This window comes from Sturnus vulgaris, chromosome 2 (assembly GCF_052056855.1).
Source record: "Sturnus vulgaris isolate bStuVul1 chromosome 2, bStuVul1.hap1, whole genome shotgun sequence".
Taxonomy (NCBI): Eukaryota; Metazoa; Chordata; class Aves; order Passeriformes; family Sturnidae; genus Sturnus; species Sturnus vulgaris.
In genome coordinates this window covers 84,797,568-84,814,561 of record NC_142244.1, presented here as the reverse complement: position 1 = coordinate 84,814,561, position 16,994 = coordinate 84,797,568, and the positions used below count along the sequence as shown (strand labels likewise).

Here is a 16,994-nt window from a genome sequence, read left to right as displayed (position 1 = left end):
TGTGCTTATTGTTCCTGCTGAGTTGTTTGGTTTTTTCAATCAACCATATCTGCAGCAACTGTTATATTTGTGCATCTAAGTATTCAGTGTATGTCACACCTTCAAGATCTATCTGGTGTGGAAAGCCTGGAGCATGAGCAGTTTGGTCTGGGTTTGAAATCTCCATCCCTCATATGCCTTCTCCATATCAGGTAAGTTCTGAGCATCCCTCCTGCAGCTCAGTCAAGACTCAGAGGCCAAAGAGTAAGAAGAAGATACGCAGAAAAAAAGCAATTGCAAAAATAAAAATATTTTTTAAAAAATCTCCAAACATGGGCTTACCCACAAAACTTGCATGGAGACATAAATATAAAGCAGGTGAGGTGCTAACAAAAATACACAAGCTTTTGTTAAAAACTTCTGTCATAAAACACTTAAAAAGACTGCATGTATTTAGAATTGAGCAGGGGTATTAACAGGCTTCAAACTGTACATGGCAATTTGACTTGGCTGAAAGAAGAACAAGTCACATGGAAATTCTAGATGTAAGCAGCCTTATTTCAGCAGTGGAAATCAGTTCTTACGTAATTCCTGGATTTATTGGAAAATGTCTGTAAGTAGATTAACTGATTGATTAACATACGTGAAGTTTCAAAAGCCCTTTGACAAAATCCTATGCACAAGGGATGATAAGCACTCAGGGGGTAAGAACCAGCATATTTGTGAAACAGAAGAATAGAAACAAAACTCTACAGAGAGTGAAACAAAGGGATTGATATTTATCAGAAAATCACAGCAAAAGAAGAACAGGGTGTCAAGGTTCCATTGAACATCCAACTCTGGCTAGTACATTCCTTAATGCTTCCGATGGAGTAAGGGAAAAGCTGTTGCACTATAATGGCACTGTGTTATTTCTGTTTGTCAGGACAGGAGGGGACCAGAGGAATTTCAGACATTTAAACAAGCAGGATGTACTGGCAATATTCCAATACCAAGAAAATAATGCTATTAAATAAAAAAAGATTAATTATGCCCACTATAGAAATGGTTTTGCTGGCAGTTCATTCATTTGTGTTAAAAATATCTAGTGTTGGTAACTGCAATGTAATTATTTCAGTGTTTGTCTATGTCTGCAAGCACCTGTGGCATTCCCTATGCAACACTGCCCAACCCATAGCTAAGAGTATTTTGTTAGGGTTCAGCAAAAGGACAGGAAGATTATTATGGTCCAAAGCAGGAGTTTTCCGTGACACCCAGGTCCTCCACATGTTTTTGGTCTCTTCCTTAGCAATACTGTAAGAGAAACACATCTTTCATCAGAAGTGTGGCTAGCACCATTCTGATATGAAGGAAATAATAAAGCAGAATCACCCCTCAAAAACTGGGCATTGTGAGTTGATCTGCACCTGTATTTCTGTTGCATCTTCTAGCAAGGATACCTGAGTGCCACATAAAATAATATTGCACAAGGCAAGATTTGTGGGGAGAACGTAGCAGACCAGCTTTCAGGTACATGTAATCCTGCCCATCCCCTTATCCAAATGGGACTGTGACAACAATGCTACTGTTGGTATTGAAGGTCTGGAAGCAGAGTGCACTGGTCTCATCTTTGCTGTTTGTGGCACTTCCCTGAAGATTGTGCTCACTGCTGTTGCAGCTGGCCAGTCAGCTTCAAGAAGCAGTGGTATTGAATCCTTAGAGGACGTGAGAGTCGTGGTTTTGGGCATGTCAGCTATAGATAAGCAGATGACTTCATGCCACAAGCAAGGTGTCCTCACGCTGATGTTGAATGGATGACCAGGTCAGGGAAGCTGAGAGATGGAGTTTGAGTGTCAGGATCTTCAGAGTTGGACAGAATTGGCTAAAGTGGCAAGAATTGTGCTCCATGTACATGCATGCGAGGTTGGGGCTGTCGCTGATGTTTTAGACAGTCACTGGGGGCACCTGCTGCTGCCAGAAGAGGGCAATTCTTAGCCGTTGTGAGCTTTTCACACAGCTTGAAGTGTGCCTCACATCAGTATGAAAATTCTTTTCCATATGTATTCCTGTTTCAACAATTGACTTCTTAGATTGGATTCTTACATGTTGTCTTTAGGACCCACACTGCTTTTGCACTTGGCTCCTTGGGGGCAGGTTCTGACGTCAATGCTCCCCCAAGCATGGGAAGAGCATCTCTTACTTTTGTTGATGTTTCTAAATACTGTCTGGGGTGTTTACAGCTGCCTGTCTCTAAGACTCTGGCATATGAGAGAGCAAATGCAGTGATGGGTAAAGAGATGTGTAGAACAAGCTGGAAGGAAGATCAGGCCAAAACATGATGCAAAGGAAGACATGCAGGTGACAAAAGATAGGAACTGTGAGAAAGCAGAGAGGTTGATTCACATTGGTTTAACTTTGCTAAAAAATGGTCCAGCTCACTGCTAACCTCTGTCATGTCATGCAGTAGGAAGGATGAAGATGGGCAACCTTCTGGTCCATAGGGTGAGGATGTTTGAAAGCAAGTGGAGCTGAAAAGCCTCGTGCAGTAAAATAATCTCTCTTGTGGCGGCATTGGGGTGGGGGCCAGCTGCCCCTCCCTGACCCCAGGCAGAGGGCTGAGAGATGGACCACCAACAGGAGGGATGCAACAGTCACCTGAGCTGAGATGTGTCCAGGATGTGTCCAGGTTCCTTCTATATCAAATCTATTTGATTATTGAGAGAGGATTATTGAGAGTAGGAAATAGTCTGGCAGTTCTTTAAACCCATTTTACCCTTCTTTTTATCCCTTCCCTCTGGCATAGATGCTTCGCACTCCTCTTTGTCAATGGGTCCTGTCTCCTTAATCTCCCTAGACACTTATTACTGCTGCAGCTTGTTCCTCTAACCTCTTCAGCAATCTCTGCACTATTACTTCTTCTTGTCCTGGGACAGCCAATGCTCTCTCCCATTTTCCCCAATTCCATCTCACTTTACTTTCTAATCACCCAGACAAACCTGTCTCTCTATCTGCCTACAATCACTGGATTCTCTGTTCTCTTGATCACACCTGGCTGTCAGTTGTCCAAAAAGATTACGTATGCCTTGAATTTTCCACTTACTTTAATAAATGAATGATTGCAGTGTTATATAACTTGTTTATGTTCGGCTTGTGCCCTACTGGTTTGGACTTCTGCTATTCTATAGCATTGCATTAATTTACCAAGCACAAAGGAACTGTGGGAAACGCTCACATGGCCAAGAAATTAAGACTCAACCTTTTAAATTTAAAGGGAAAACTTAAACAAAAGAATAAGCAAGTCATGCTATTCTTGAGGACAGATTCACATATGGCATAGACAAGGCAAGAGGAAACCTCTGTCTGAGGAGACATTTCTCATTCCTTGTCCTTGGGATGATCCAAATCTCTGTAAACAATGAGCTTTATTTTTATTCTTCATCTCATTTTTGTAAAAGCAAATCATAGTGTGATCAATGCCAAATTGTGTTAAGAACAACTGCAGAGAAGATTCAGCAGGGTTCACGCCTTACACTTTCTCTAATATTTGTCTGTGAGGATGTGCAAAATGTTCCAGAATTGTAGTTTGACCCCCTAGAATGTACGCCCTAGAAATTATAAAAGAAAATTCATTCTGCTTATAAAAATAATTTAAAGGGTGGAAAAAGCCAAGGGCTCATCCTGACAGCTGTTAAGAACACACTTTCAGTTTTGATTGATCACTGGAACATGTTCCCCAGGGAAGTAGTCATGGCACCAAGTCTGCCAGAGTTCAGGGAGCATCTGGACAATGCTCTTAGTCACATGGTTTATTTTTGGGCAGTCCTGGGAGGAGCAGGGAGCTGGAATCAATAATCCTTTCAGGCCCTTCCAACTTGAAATATTCTATGATTCTATGTCTGATTCCAATTTTACATATGATATTAGTCTTCATATTTTTTAGAGGTCATAAACTATTTTGATTATATGTAATCCATTACGTATGATAATTTAATTTTAAAGTCTATTAAGATGGCAGTTTAATTCAACATCATCATCACATCCCAGTCTGCTGAGACAGTACAGAATGAAGCATCAGCCATTTTTAAAAATCTCTCACTAGATATTCTCAAATAAGCAACAAAGTGGGTAATTCTCAGTCCTCTGGCTTCCCTGAAAGCTGAAATTGCTCAAGCCTGATAGATGAAATTTAGATTCCCATGAGGTGCAGTGGTTAGAAATGATGCATTTCAGATTCTGGATTAGTCTTGGCTTCGTATTGCTTTCTAATCTGCTGCTGCTGTTTCAGTAATATCAGCCATTTACATTCAGTATTTAATTACAATAAGCCTAACCTGAAGGACTCAGCTACTGCTGCCTGTATATATGTTAAATTCTTAGTGTCTGAGTTTGGGGGTTTTTTTGTGTGTTTGTATGTCTAAGAGCATGTGTTTTAAGTACCAGCATTATATTATAAAATAACATAGGCATTTTACATAAAAAAGCATAAGAAGCTTTTAAAACAGTTTTATAAAAAGTATTTTTCATCAAGTAAAAGGCCTTAATCCAAACCAACCAACAATTAAAGAGATGACTTGCAATCTTTAAACCTACTTCTTAAAGCTAGGCTATTTGTTTTCTAGAAGCTTGCAAAAATACCATCACTTAATCAGAAGTGTCACTCTAACTGTTGATTGATAAGTATAGGATAAGCTACTTTAGCAATACAGAACATTTTATTCCATAATCCCAGCTATAAGATGTTTTTCTACTCCCTGACTTCACTTCAAAGTGGATTTATCTAAGGTTTAGATTACTAAAGTGAGTTTAGACTACTTCACTAATTTAAAAAAAAGAAGGTATATACATATACATTATAAAGGTATAAGCACATTTATGTGCACAGAGAGTAAAGTAACATTTTCAAATTGTATTAAGCCTATGGAAGGGGAATGGCATTTCCTGCACCCAGGAGTGAATAGAGAAGTGTTTAGAGGTATTAGTTGATACTGTTACTTCTTTCCTCAAAAGAGTGGGGATTTTTGTATATTAATCACGTTACAGCATTGTTACTACTTTGAATAAAGGACTTATACTGGTTATAACACTCACTAGCCACAAAAAACTAGCAATGTAGTCCAAATTCTCCTGGTAAACATACAGTCAAGTTGCCAGCCCTAGCAAACAAGTTTTTATCCATCAAAAGTATAAATCTAGTAGCCTTTACTTGCTGTTTCAGATTAAAGAAGTAACCAAAACCATACATTATGTAAAGGATGAGTGGCTTTATGCTCACAGTTTCACTAGCTGAGTTTCTAATTGCAAAACAGGGGGGTTTCCTCCAACTTACATGTTGGGTCTTGCACCCATTTCACTTCTGGCCAGCCTGCCTTTCACTGGGGTTTTGCTTCTTAATTACGAGACTATAAACAGACAATTCACTGTTTTTAAGTTGGTTTGTTGGGTTGTTTTTTGGTTTGTTTTTGTCCTTTTTTCTCAAGGATAAGCCAAGATAAAAACTACATTTCATATCTGGCTTCCCTTGGTTTTTGTTAGTCACGATATCAATTACGCCCTTGTTTTTTATTGTCTTGCAACCAACTGTTTACAGTATGTCATTAATAGCAATCAAAAATCTGATTCTGTCTTTCTTGCTGTTGTTGAATTAATAGGGAAAGAATGAAGTGAAAGACAACTTTACTGCTTCATCAAAATGCAGTTTGTTTACAGAAAAGTGCACAAATTGCCTGTAACCAGACCCAAAGAAATGGCCCCTTTTTTCTACCTGCAGGTTTAATTTTTTTCTCTATTTAATTATTAACTGTTCCTGCCGCTAATCAAAAAGTTAATTTAAATTATGATGTTATGAAAAAAGTTTTACTCAGCTCAGAAATGCATATGGAAGAATGCATTACCTGTAGCTCAGGGACAGGATCAGGCACTGAAGAGCAACACTGGATGAGATGGAAAATCAGCACGGATTTGTATATATCAGTTACAGCAACCAGGATCAGGTATCTCAGAGGGAAGTTTAAAATCTTCTCAGCAAACAGCCTCTTACATGTAATCTCTACTTTCCATCTCTACCTATTAAACTGCTAGTTAATAATGGTTGTTATGCTAAGATTCTAAAGATTTTATATCCTTTTTTTGTCTTGTTGCCATTAATTGTCTTTTTATGCATATTTGATATGTATATGATCTTCCAAAATATTTTTTAATTTTATTGTCTCTTCTAGCTATGCTGTATTTTATTTATATGATTATATATATCATGTAATGAAAGATTATAATATTTTATAATTTATCACCTTCTAATTTCATTGCATAGCCCTTTCCTTTTGTACAAGGCAGGAAAGAAAAATTCTCAGTCTGTCTTTAAACAACTTATTTTATAAACTGCTTTTTTGTCTTACTCATTTCCTGTTTACTGTAAAAGGTCTTCTATGTCTCTTCAGAGGGAATTCACGATACAACACAATCTGTCAACTTTTATTTAGACACCCCCTGTTCAAACTGTACAATGGAGTGTATTACTGTAACTGAGACTTAAACACGGAAAGAGGTGTTGATATAAAGAGTATTTCATATATTTATAGAGCAAAACTGCAACGGTAAACTAGGCAGAGACTAAAGGATGAGTAATAAGTGAACCACCGACAAGGGATGTTCTTGTTAAGGCCTGCACAGAATCAGCTAGTCTTGCCAGTCTGCAGTCTACCCTATTTTAAACGGCAAGGTCATTTGAAAATACAGATGACAACTGCACTAGATATTTTCCTAAAATTCTGCTCCTGGGCCCTCTTGGCTGTCTCCAGCACTGGTGCACCTCATTACAGCCATGCAGCCCTGGCACTAGAGGGTGAAATCTCTTCACGTGCTGAGAGTGATGAGATCGGTACCAGCGATGGAGATGAGCCAGGATATCTAATGCTGCAAAATGCCTTTGAGAGCATCTGCCCTCTCATCAGCACATACAACTGCTCTCCATCTGTGCCACACTCCGGGACTGCATCACCCCTTCACCAATCAGGCCATTATGCTGCTAAGGACAATTTGTAAGTAGAATTTTTGGTGCACTTTCTTTTTCCAATTACATTTGTTTGCCACTTAAAAGAAAAAGAGAGAGTGAGAAAAGAAAGAAACAAAAGGTATTTGCAATGAGTTCCTGAAACAGTTTAAATAGAAGGCTTGGTCTCAACTTTTCTTCTTTAATTATCTGCTCCTGCTACTTGGAATTTTCAGGACTGTTTCAGCCCTGTAATAAACTTGTGTGATTTATAGTTATAATGATTTATTCCTGGTGGGGGGGGGAAACCATGCTGATTACTTCTCTCTTGTTTTTGCTGTGTCATTCCCTATGCTCACAGTATGTATTGCAATGGGTTTTCTAAAAAGACAACAAAATACAATCAATGTAATTTTCTAAAAGCAAACGATGTACACATTGATACACGAGCTGCTAGCTATACCATAGGTAAAAATAAACACACCTGTTGAATGTATGTATAGATGCTTCAGTTTTTTTCTCAGAAAAGAAAAGTGATTTTCCATATATCAAGAATCAGATGTGTTCTCTGCTATTTTCTTGCTTACACAGACAAATCTACTGCAGTCTATTATCTTTGGGCTTTTTACTACGCACTAGACTGATAGTTTCAATGATTTTCCCTTAATAACTTCAGGCCATTTTTCTGATCATTGCACTGGGTGATGGGCCTACTTAGTACACATACTTTAGCTTGGTTGTTGGTTGGGATTTTTTTGCTCCCAGACCAGCCAGTTTACATTTATACAAACTACAATGATTCCAGTAGAAAAGAAAAACAACTGGATGTGGTTTTATGTGATTAGTTTTTGTCCTTTGGAAGAAATTCATTCACACCTTTGAGAGGGACAAGAAGTACATAATTTTGAGTGCTCAGGAGGTGATTTTTGGTGCATTCAGGCCTCCTGCACAAAGGAGAACTTTGCTCTTCTTTCAGTATTAGCATTGTGCCTGCAAATAGAAATCATATTACCTTCAATTACATTTACTATGCATCAGTGGCACACTGCTCACTTCAGGTTTATTCTGTATTTAGGAGAGGAGAATAGGTTTCACTACCCAGAAGATACATTTCTTGATAACTTGTAGCCACCAGTAAAAAACTAACATAAATTATTAGTGGCTAAAAACCACATGTATTTGAAGTGTGGAGTGATTTTATCACCTCTGTCCAGTGTCTCCAGAAATTATCATTGGCGATGATAGGAAATATTTGTGTCAGGGGAAGACAAACAAGCAGGTGAAGATGGTGCACACCAGCTCTATGGTCTGCTGCACATTAGCTCATTTTCTTGTCTAGGAATCACTCCACAGATTGACTGGTTTTATTTACCAGCCCTCCTAGGCAGAGTTTGGAAATGAGAAAAAAGTGTGTTGAGTTTATTTAGTATATAGTTTTCTTGCTTCAGCCCATTCTCTGCAAAGCTTCTGTTTATTTTTCTTTGTCGCCTTGTACCTGCACTTGAAGCTTGAGGCTGCTGCCTCTGACCTTTCTACAGAGAAACCCAAACCCATGCTCTCATGTCACAATGTTGTGACTCTTCGGAGGAGCTGGCTGTGAAGGGAGGAGGGTCACTACCAGAATATCAAACACTCCCTATTGCCACCCAGCTCCAGCAGTCTTGGAAGCAGAAGAAATCCTCCTGTATTTTGTGATACTTAGTGGATTTCCAAAATCTTATGCTTTGCCTATTTTTCAGTGTCCTTTTTTATTTGCCTACAGAATAAACCAATGGAAAATATTAAAACTAAGAAATAAGACCTACTGTGTGCCTAGAAAGAAATACATCTGTCAAGATCAGTGACAATTACACGACAAAACCCCTATGGACTAATTAGTAGAGTCAGAAAACAAACATTGGTTTCCTTACAGAGATTTCTTTTTTTTGAATTTTTTTTCCCCTCTGATAATCTGCCAGCTCCTCAAGCATATTTCTTCACCTCCTAATATTTTGAAAGGCTGCATCTTTAGCGCCCACCAATTCCAATCAAAATATCAGCAATGAAGATGGATATCCCTGTCAGGCATCACTTCATCTCCTAGTAGAGCAAGGAAGGCAAAGCCAGTATCATAAATCACTTTCAAGGGTATAGTCAAGTGACATGAGAAGTTAAAGGTTTAAAATGAAGTTTCAACTTCACCTGTCACTTTCTCTGTCGCAGAATGACAAAACCCCAGTGGATACAGTCCAGCTCAAGGAAGGAGAGAGAGGCTGCATGGTCTTATTGCCTATATTGCCAACTATCTCCAGGCCTAGTGCTACTCGTGATCCTTGGAAATCCTCCATGTGATTCTCTGTTTCTATGGCCAGGAAAAGACAATTTGCAGCTGCTAGTATCTTTTCAACAGTTATATAAATTCCTTAAGCTGAGAATTTTCTCTGTTAATGATGAAGGGCAAGAATTAAAGTCCAGCAAGTCCATGGCTTCCATCTCAGTATGCTTTGATTCTCTTTGGACATGACACCCAACTGCAAAATGAAAGGGCAGAGCTGCACAGAATATTCAAGAATACTGTAGAAAGGAGGATGGGGAGGGAGGGCTGGCTGGAAATACCTTGTGCTTTTTCAGGTCTGTAAAAACAGATGATAAACAGAAAACAGCAGCCAGAATGACCTTCCAACATAAAATGTTTCTCTCCATCAATCCTAACAAAAAGGCTTAATTTCTCTTCAGTAGTCTCTTTGAACAAGCCAGGAACCAATCCTTCATCTTCTAAATCTTTGGGGGCTTTTTCAGCCCTAAGTGTGGCCATTCTGGTTTTGGGGCAGGTTTCCCAAGAGTGGAAAAAAAACAGTGATAACTGAAATGTAAATGCTGTAGAAAATCTATTATCCAAACCATGACTCTTCTGCTTTATCACTAGTCACTGCAATACTGCCTTTGAGTATCAAATTTATTTACTGACCATCAGGACCCTGTAATTAAGCCATGATTTTATTCCAGAAAGTGACCCTAGATTAAAAAAAAAAAAAATAAGAGGGAAAAAAGGCATCATATGATTCCACAAAACTGCAAATCATACCCTCAACTAACCTCATACAACATCATGAATTGTCAGTGGGCTTGCAGGTAACTGGAAGGTGGATTTGGACTGCAGAACCATAAATCCTATGGGACAGCAGCTAGAAAAACACCAGTCAACTTGTGCAAGCCAAGCTGCAGAGTTGATGGCTACAGCTAAATCATGTTGTAAATGTATATACTGAAAAAATGCTCCAGATGGTGTGTTCTTCCCCTTAAATCCTCTCAGGTCTCACCTGGGGATATGAATATCACTAGAAATAGTCATAAAAAAGAGATGCAATACCTAAGAAAAGAGGTCTAGTATACAAAAAATATTTGAGTTCATACTTGAGTGGATTACTGGAAAAATCTTAAACTTTCCATACATATTTTTCTTTGGTTATCAATAGCCTATTCTTCTCTAATCTCATAACCTAACCAAGAAGGAAATAAATCAAACAAATGTCGTTATAAAAAGTCAGAGACACTTTATGTTTTGCTAAGATACCATTGCTGAAATATCCGATGTTAGAAACAATAAAGCAAAAGATTTAAATGACTAAAAGTTATTTTAGAATAAATGTGTCTTGCATAAGTTGCATATATAGTAAGAAAATAAAAATTAAACCTGCTCAAATAAAAAGCTTAAGAAGTGAATTTCAATAGATTACAACATGTAGGCCAGCATATTCTAGCTGCTATTGCTCTATTTGGCTTCAGAAACAAAAGCATTTAGGATAATTATAATTACAACCAGTAAGAATTTCCACGCTTGGGGAAACATTAATATTTCAACATTGGTTTTTTTCATGCTGAATCAGAATTAAAAAAAAAAATAAAATTCTTCTCAGAGAAAAATTCTGAAAAATTCTGATTTTTAGGTATTCCATATAGATACTGTCAAAACACTGCCCTACATATTATCCATATCTGCAGCACTTAGTAGAAACATAGCATTTAATTAATTATTCCAATATGATTACAAAGTCGACATGAAGGGAATAGGAAAATTTTACTCTTCCAAATCACAAAACAGAATATTTTTATGTTGAACATGAATGTTGTGGAGGAGATTCTAAGCACTGTGGAAAAGTCTGCATACTAGCTAAGTTTTGACACCTTCCAGCACCACTTTTCTTTCACAATATCCTGATCGTGAAGTCTGTCTTTCCTTGTTTCTTTCCTTCCTTTCCTTTTTTTTTTTTTTCCCTTTATAGTAGTATAATGATAAAGCAATTTTGCTAGTGTATGTGAATTTACTTTTGTTTTCAATTTATTTTTCTTTCAATGCTTATGTTGAAGCCTTCACATCTTAGGGCTAATGTGCAAAATTGAATCCTCATAAAACCCAGGCAAGGCAAGTAAGCAGATAAAATGATGGACAAACAGAGGTGTGCATTTCAGGGGAGAGCTAGGATTAGAAGCAGTGTAGCCCTGGGTTTTAGACTGGGCTTCAAAATGTCATGCTTCTGGAAAAACAGGTCAGTGCATCAGTTCACAGAAGAGATTGGCCAGCTAAAGTGCTGTGCATAACCTCAAATTTTATGTCTATTTCTGACCACAACATTGATGCCCGTGGGAGTGCAGGTAGTGGGTGGTGCACCTGCAGGAGTCTGTTAGTTCAGATCAAGGCACCCTCCTCTTGAGGCAGAGCTCCTGCCTGTCCCAGCAGCCTGCCTGGCTCGCACCCTGGGGGCATCTGGGCTACAAAGAAGAGGCTCTTCACGAGACACTCCTGGGTGTGCAGGTGTGCAGGCCATGCCATGGACTTGGTCCAAACTATAAACCCCTGGAGCACCAGATCCTTTTTCCTCCAGTCTGCTTCTGCTGAGCTAGTGCAGACATAGCCATAAAATTCCACATGCCATCCACCAAATTTAGAATATTCCTGCAACTCCTTAGTTGAGATTGGACCTTTTGAAAGTATTTGTGAAGCATGATCCTTAAGAAACGTGGTAAAGATGCTATGGAAACATACAAGTCTTATGGCAAACCACAGCACAGGTGCTCCTGTTACCTACCCATGAAGGTGATGCTTACACTGGAAGGTGGAGAAGTTCTCCTGCACTCCCTGGCCTGTCTCTGTAGCCCTTTAGTCTGCTTCTCCATGCTGGAAACTGAGGCAGAGTGTCTTCTGTGACACCCTCACAGTGGATGCGTCAGCTGCACTGGGAGGGGACCAGCTCTCCTGAACACACTCACAAATGCCTAGTTCATTGAAAACCCAAGCTGCAGCACACAATAACCTGCTGTTCTCCTTCTGACAGGCAACTGCATCAAAGGCTTTGCTGGAAGTAGGGGAAAAAATGCTTGGCGATGGCGTGTCTCTCATCCCACAGCAAGAGCCGCAGTTCCACAGCCCAGCTCATCCTGTCCCTGCCCTGCTCAGGCTGGGCTCCCAGCCCTGGCCTACATGGTCCCCAGAGGGAATTCTGCAGTGCCTCCCTGAGCAACTCTCAGGCACCTCTGCCACTGCTTCAAGTGGCCTGCCTGTGTGTTGGACAAGCAAAGGATTTCCACAGAGCAGCCCCCACATCCAGGCACCTGCACTTGGTGCCTAAAGATGGGCACTGCTGGGATTTGCTCTTCACTTTTCTTTTCAATAAACTGTCTCCGATAATTGCCTTGGCTTTAGAGCTGAAGGCCTCTGGAGTAATGAACAACTGTTATTTCTAGTACAATGGGATCGTTGCCTGTAACATTATCCCTTAATTGCTACTGCGGTGCAAATTATGAAAAGCAAGAATTTCCAAATATAGAGACACTTGGCCCTTGTGACAGGAAATTAAGGTCTCTTCTCTGGCACTGCTGCATGCCCTGAACTCCCACTCAAGTCAAAATGAATTACATACATTCAATATTTTGAAAAACAAGCTCTTAACCTCTACAAACAAGCTTATAGAGTTCATATCATATGTGTTCTGTATGTATCCCTATAAATATCCAATCCTTTTTCAGATCCTCCTAATCTCCTGGGCATCCTGGTCCCTTCAGAGTTAATGGCAAAACTTGGCTGAAAAGGATGAAGTACATTTTTAAAAAACAATGCATAAATCTGTGAGTGTATTATCTTTTAAAGTTTTAATGCTTTGGATTGTTTAATTGGTTATTTTTTATGTAAAAAAAAGGAAGCAAATACTTCTGTATCACCCACAATATAAAATATCCTATCTTCTTTCCTATTTTTGACACCTTGAGAGTCTACCATTTTCGGCATCTTGGATAAAATTATTTTGATACCCGTTCATGCCTTACTTTGGTGCTGTACTCTTTAGAAGCAATAATGACCAGAACAAACTTAGACTTCTGAGACTGAGTGTGTTATCTCTACAGTGCCTTTTTAATATTTCAGGAATTAAGAGTCTAAATGTTTAATCTCCACTATGAAGTGCCTGAAAACCGTGGTATTGTCAAATAAAAGCGGTAAAGTGCTGAGGAAAGGTGCAATCCTTCTCTTACTGATGTCAGTGGGAATTTTGCCAGGAAGCTCAGCATGATAAGGGTATAGACCAAAGTAATCAGTTCTACAGATGATTACATGAAAAGCCCTTCATTATAGCATGATGATTGAGTATCATTACAGTCATGAGACACAGACATCTTCTGGAACCAAAACCAAGAAAAATAATGTATTAAGGCTATTCCTCCTCCGAGCTGGGCCTGTTTGGCTTCTCATCAGATGACTTTTCACATGTTAGCACAGCTACTTTGGTTTTGGCCACAACCTGATATGCACAGCCAAATGAGCCCAGATTTCCTGCTCCACAGTTCCTCTCCACTGAAAGTCTCTCAGCCCATGAAAGCTGAGTCGTTTGGTAAGTAAAATATTTTTGGCAAACTCAGGAACATTACACTTTTTTGTCCATCTTCTCATTTCAGTTCAAGGGAACGTCTTGCTCCACAGGTACCTCTTCCAGGCTGGAGAAGGGCAAGTAGTTAATGCTCGTGTGTGATGGCTGATGTCTTGACAAAGGGACACTGTGGCATAAACCCCCAGAGCCAGATGCCTGCTTCTGCAGCCTCACCCAGCCTGCCCAGTGCTCCAGCTGAGAGCAGGAGGAAGCAGGAGGCTGTGGCCGTGAACTGGGCACTGAGGGCATGGACGATGTGTGCAAGCTAACGTGGTGCCCTTGCAAACACGTTCAGGATCTTCACAGTTCTTCAGGGAGCATTTGTTAGGCAGATATACTGATGCAGTTTTGCACAGTTCATCCAAGAAAGTGAAGTTGCACAGTACCCTGCAAAAGCAAAGTCTGTATGAAGATGGGAATATGACTAGAGTTTGTATCAACTTTGGATTAAAGTGTTTTGTTATTACTTATATGTAAGGAGGTTAATTTTCTCTCTATTATTTGGGGTCAAACAGAAGCCTGTGCTCCCTACTGAAATCGGCAATTTGTCAGCTTAGCAAAATCTGTATTAATAAAGATAAAATGTAAATATTTGTAAAACATGCACAGTTACATCACTCAGCGTTATTAAATCATTAATATTGTCTGGTTCTGGTTTGTATTGTCATAGTCAAAGGAAGCTGCAGTGAAGACAGCAGGAAAACACACATCCACATCAAGTTTTAGATACATTTTGGGGAGAATTTTCTTCACTACCTTAGAAGAGAAGTTTTAATGGTGCATTTTAACTTATTTTCCACATCTGTATGTTGCTTATGTGTCTTATCTGAAAAGAACTGTGAAACTCTCCCACTGCTTCTTGCCTGAAACTGCTCTCTGGATTGCAGTTCTGATTTCTCTGTCATGATACATGTTGTCAGGCTTTGTCTCCTCTTGAAATTATCATTAAAATGGTGCACTGGCAAAAAAAACCCATTTGTAATGGTTGGGGATTCTGAAATATTTTCTTTTATTTTCATAATATCTGTTAATACTTCCCTGAAGCTATGCATTCGATTAAATACCTTTTCTTTCTGCAGTCCTTTGAAACAGTGGTAAAAAATCACTGCTATTTCATTTTAGCCTCTCAACTGATAGGCAAAAATCAGTTGCCTAGCAAGCAGAAGTACTATTGTTTGTGCTAGAAGGTCAAGACAAAAATGTGCTGAAAACTTTCTGGATACTTATATAAAGAGATGAGTTATGACTTGGGAGTTATTTATTGCACAAGTCTGTATTTTACCCTCTGCATCCTGCTTTCACATACTTTATGTCACTTTAGGGAAAGGAATAACTATTTCTCAAACAAACATTCTGATATTACAGAAAGATAACAGCAACCTCTCAGTTTAGATGAACTCAGAAATGTGCCTAGAAAATAATTTGTCATCTGCTATAGAAATTTCAGAGTCCCAGCTTAAGCAATAGCAGTATGAAATCCTTTTCTCTCTTTGACCATGTACTAAAAGAGCCAGCAAATGAAAAGCTATTGTGTTTATTTTCTATGGGCAGCTACCACATAATAATGTGGTAATACTTTTCATGGCAATCCATCACACAATATGCATACTAGAGTTCAGAATATACCATCTACTCTAACCTATACTACACCTCAGTTCTCAAGATCTTTGTATTGAGCAGCTGGTGTTATATGTTACAAACATGCTGCACCTCTCAGCTGCGTGGATGTATTTCTGGGGTGCTGCAAGTTCATTTAGAGTGCAACATTAACTTCATACAGAAACCTTTAGAAGTGAGAGCTCAGTCTGGGTTTAGGCTTTGTGCAGATCGTAGTGGGAGGTATGAAAAGAGAATCTATGTGTTTTACACAAACAGACTTGGCACACCTATAGCTCCTATGCTCTGTAAATGCAATTGAATTGCCTATCTACCAACAGTTTTAAGAGGGAGGGTGTAGATGGAATCTCAGCTGTCTTTCTCATGGCTTTCAAGACACAGGAAAAATTTCTAGTAAAAACAAGAGGGAGCACAGCACTTTTGTCAAGTGTTGTGCAAAGCTGTCCTGTCAGCCAAACAGTACACTAGAAGGCATCACTGCATCCTCCATCTCCTACAGTCTACAAAGAAAGTCTGACAGACAAAGCTTTCACTTTAACACTAAGTAAGAGATCTGTCTGGATTAGGCACCAAGGTGAAGCAAAATGCTTCCCCTTTTCTGACCTACTGCTATGGGTGCATAAAAAGTGGATTGCACATGAAGACATGAGGAAGGAGAAAGAAGCTTTGTATCTTTATTAAGCTCTTAAACTTTACCACCAATTTTCCAGTTCAAAATATTTTCTTTTTCTGCCTCATCTGTCTCAGCCCAGACCACCAGCTAGTTCATGTCTGTGTCCTGTGGTGAGCTCAGCTGGGCTGGCACAGCCTCTGGCAGCAGCTGAACTCCAGGCAGGTTCAGCATCCCACCTGCAGGGACTCTGGCAGGGTCAGGACTCTGACAACAGATCCAGAAATCTAACTGACTATGAAAATGTTTACAGAAGCATTAAAAATTTTTTTCCTTTGTATTATTAATTTTTCTTTCCGTCCAGCTGTATTGTTTGCATCAACCATTTCTGAAATTACTGTTCTGGAAGCAAATGTACTTGCATTCTTACAAACTATTTTTTTGAATTTATGATCTTTCTCAAAATGATAGAATCACAGAATGTTAGAATGGTTTGAGTTGGAAGGATCTTAAAGATCATCTAGTTCCAACCCTCCTGCCACGGCCAGGAACACCTTCCACTATACCAGGTTGTTCAGGGCCACCATCCTATGTGCCTTGGACACTTCCAGGGATGAGACATTCACAACTTCACTGGGCAACCTGTTTCAGTGCCTTAATACCCTTATAGCAAATAATTTATTCCAAATATCTAATCTAAACCTGCTCTCTTTCAGTTTAAAGCCATCCCTCCTTGTCCTACCACTACCAGCCCTTGCAGAAAGTCCCTTCTCAGCTCTTTTGTAGGCCTTCTTTAGGTATTGGAAGGTGCTATAAGGTTTCCCCAGAGGCTTCTCTTCTCTTCTCTTCCAGGCTGAACAATCCCAACATTCTCATCCTGTCTTCGTAGGAGAAGTACTTTTCAACACCTTAAAAAAATAAAAAAAAT

The 16,994-nt window shown here is 39.3% G+C and overlaps 2 protein-coding genes across 4 annotated transcripts in view; both read right to left on the bottom strand.

Moving 5' to 3' along the window:
• The window catches only part of DHRSX (dehydrogenase/reductase X-linked), a 200,460-nt gene that overhangs the window by 162,941 nt on the left and 20,525 nt on the right, over positions 1-16,994 (bottom strand). The window lies entirely within an intron of this gene.
• Positions 1-16,994, bottom strand: part of ZBED1 (zinc finger BED-type containing 1) — a 50,128-nt gene that overhangs the window by 16,103 nt on the left and 17,031 nt on the right. For 2 of the 3 annotated variants that reach the window (XR_015801603.1, XR_015801602.1), the window contains exon 3: positions 16,107-16,974. The exons of the other annotated variant lie outside the window; for it this stretch is intronic. The gene's annotated coding sequence lies outside the window, so the exon portion shown is untranslated. Of the gene's footprint in view, positions 1-16,106; positions 16,975-16,994 lie in introns of those variants that run through there. 3 annotated transcript variants of the gene reach the window in all.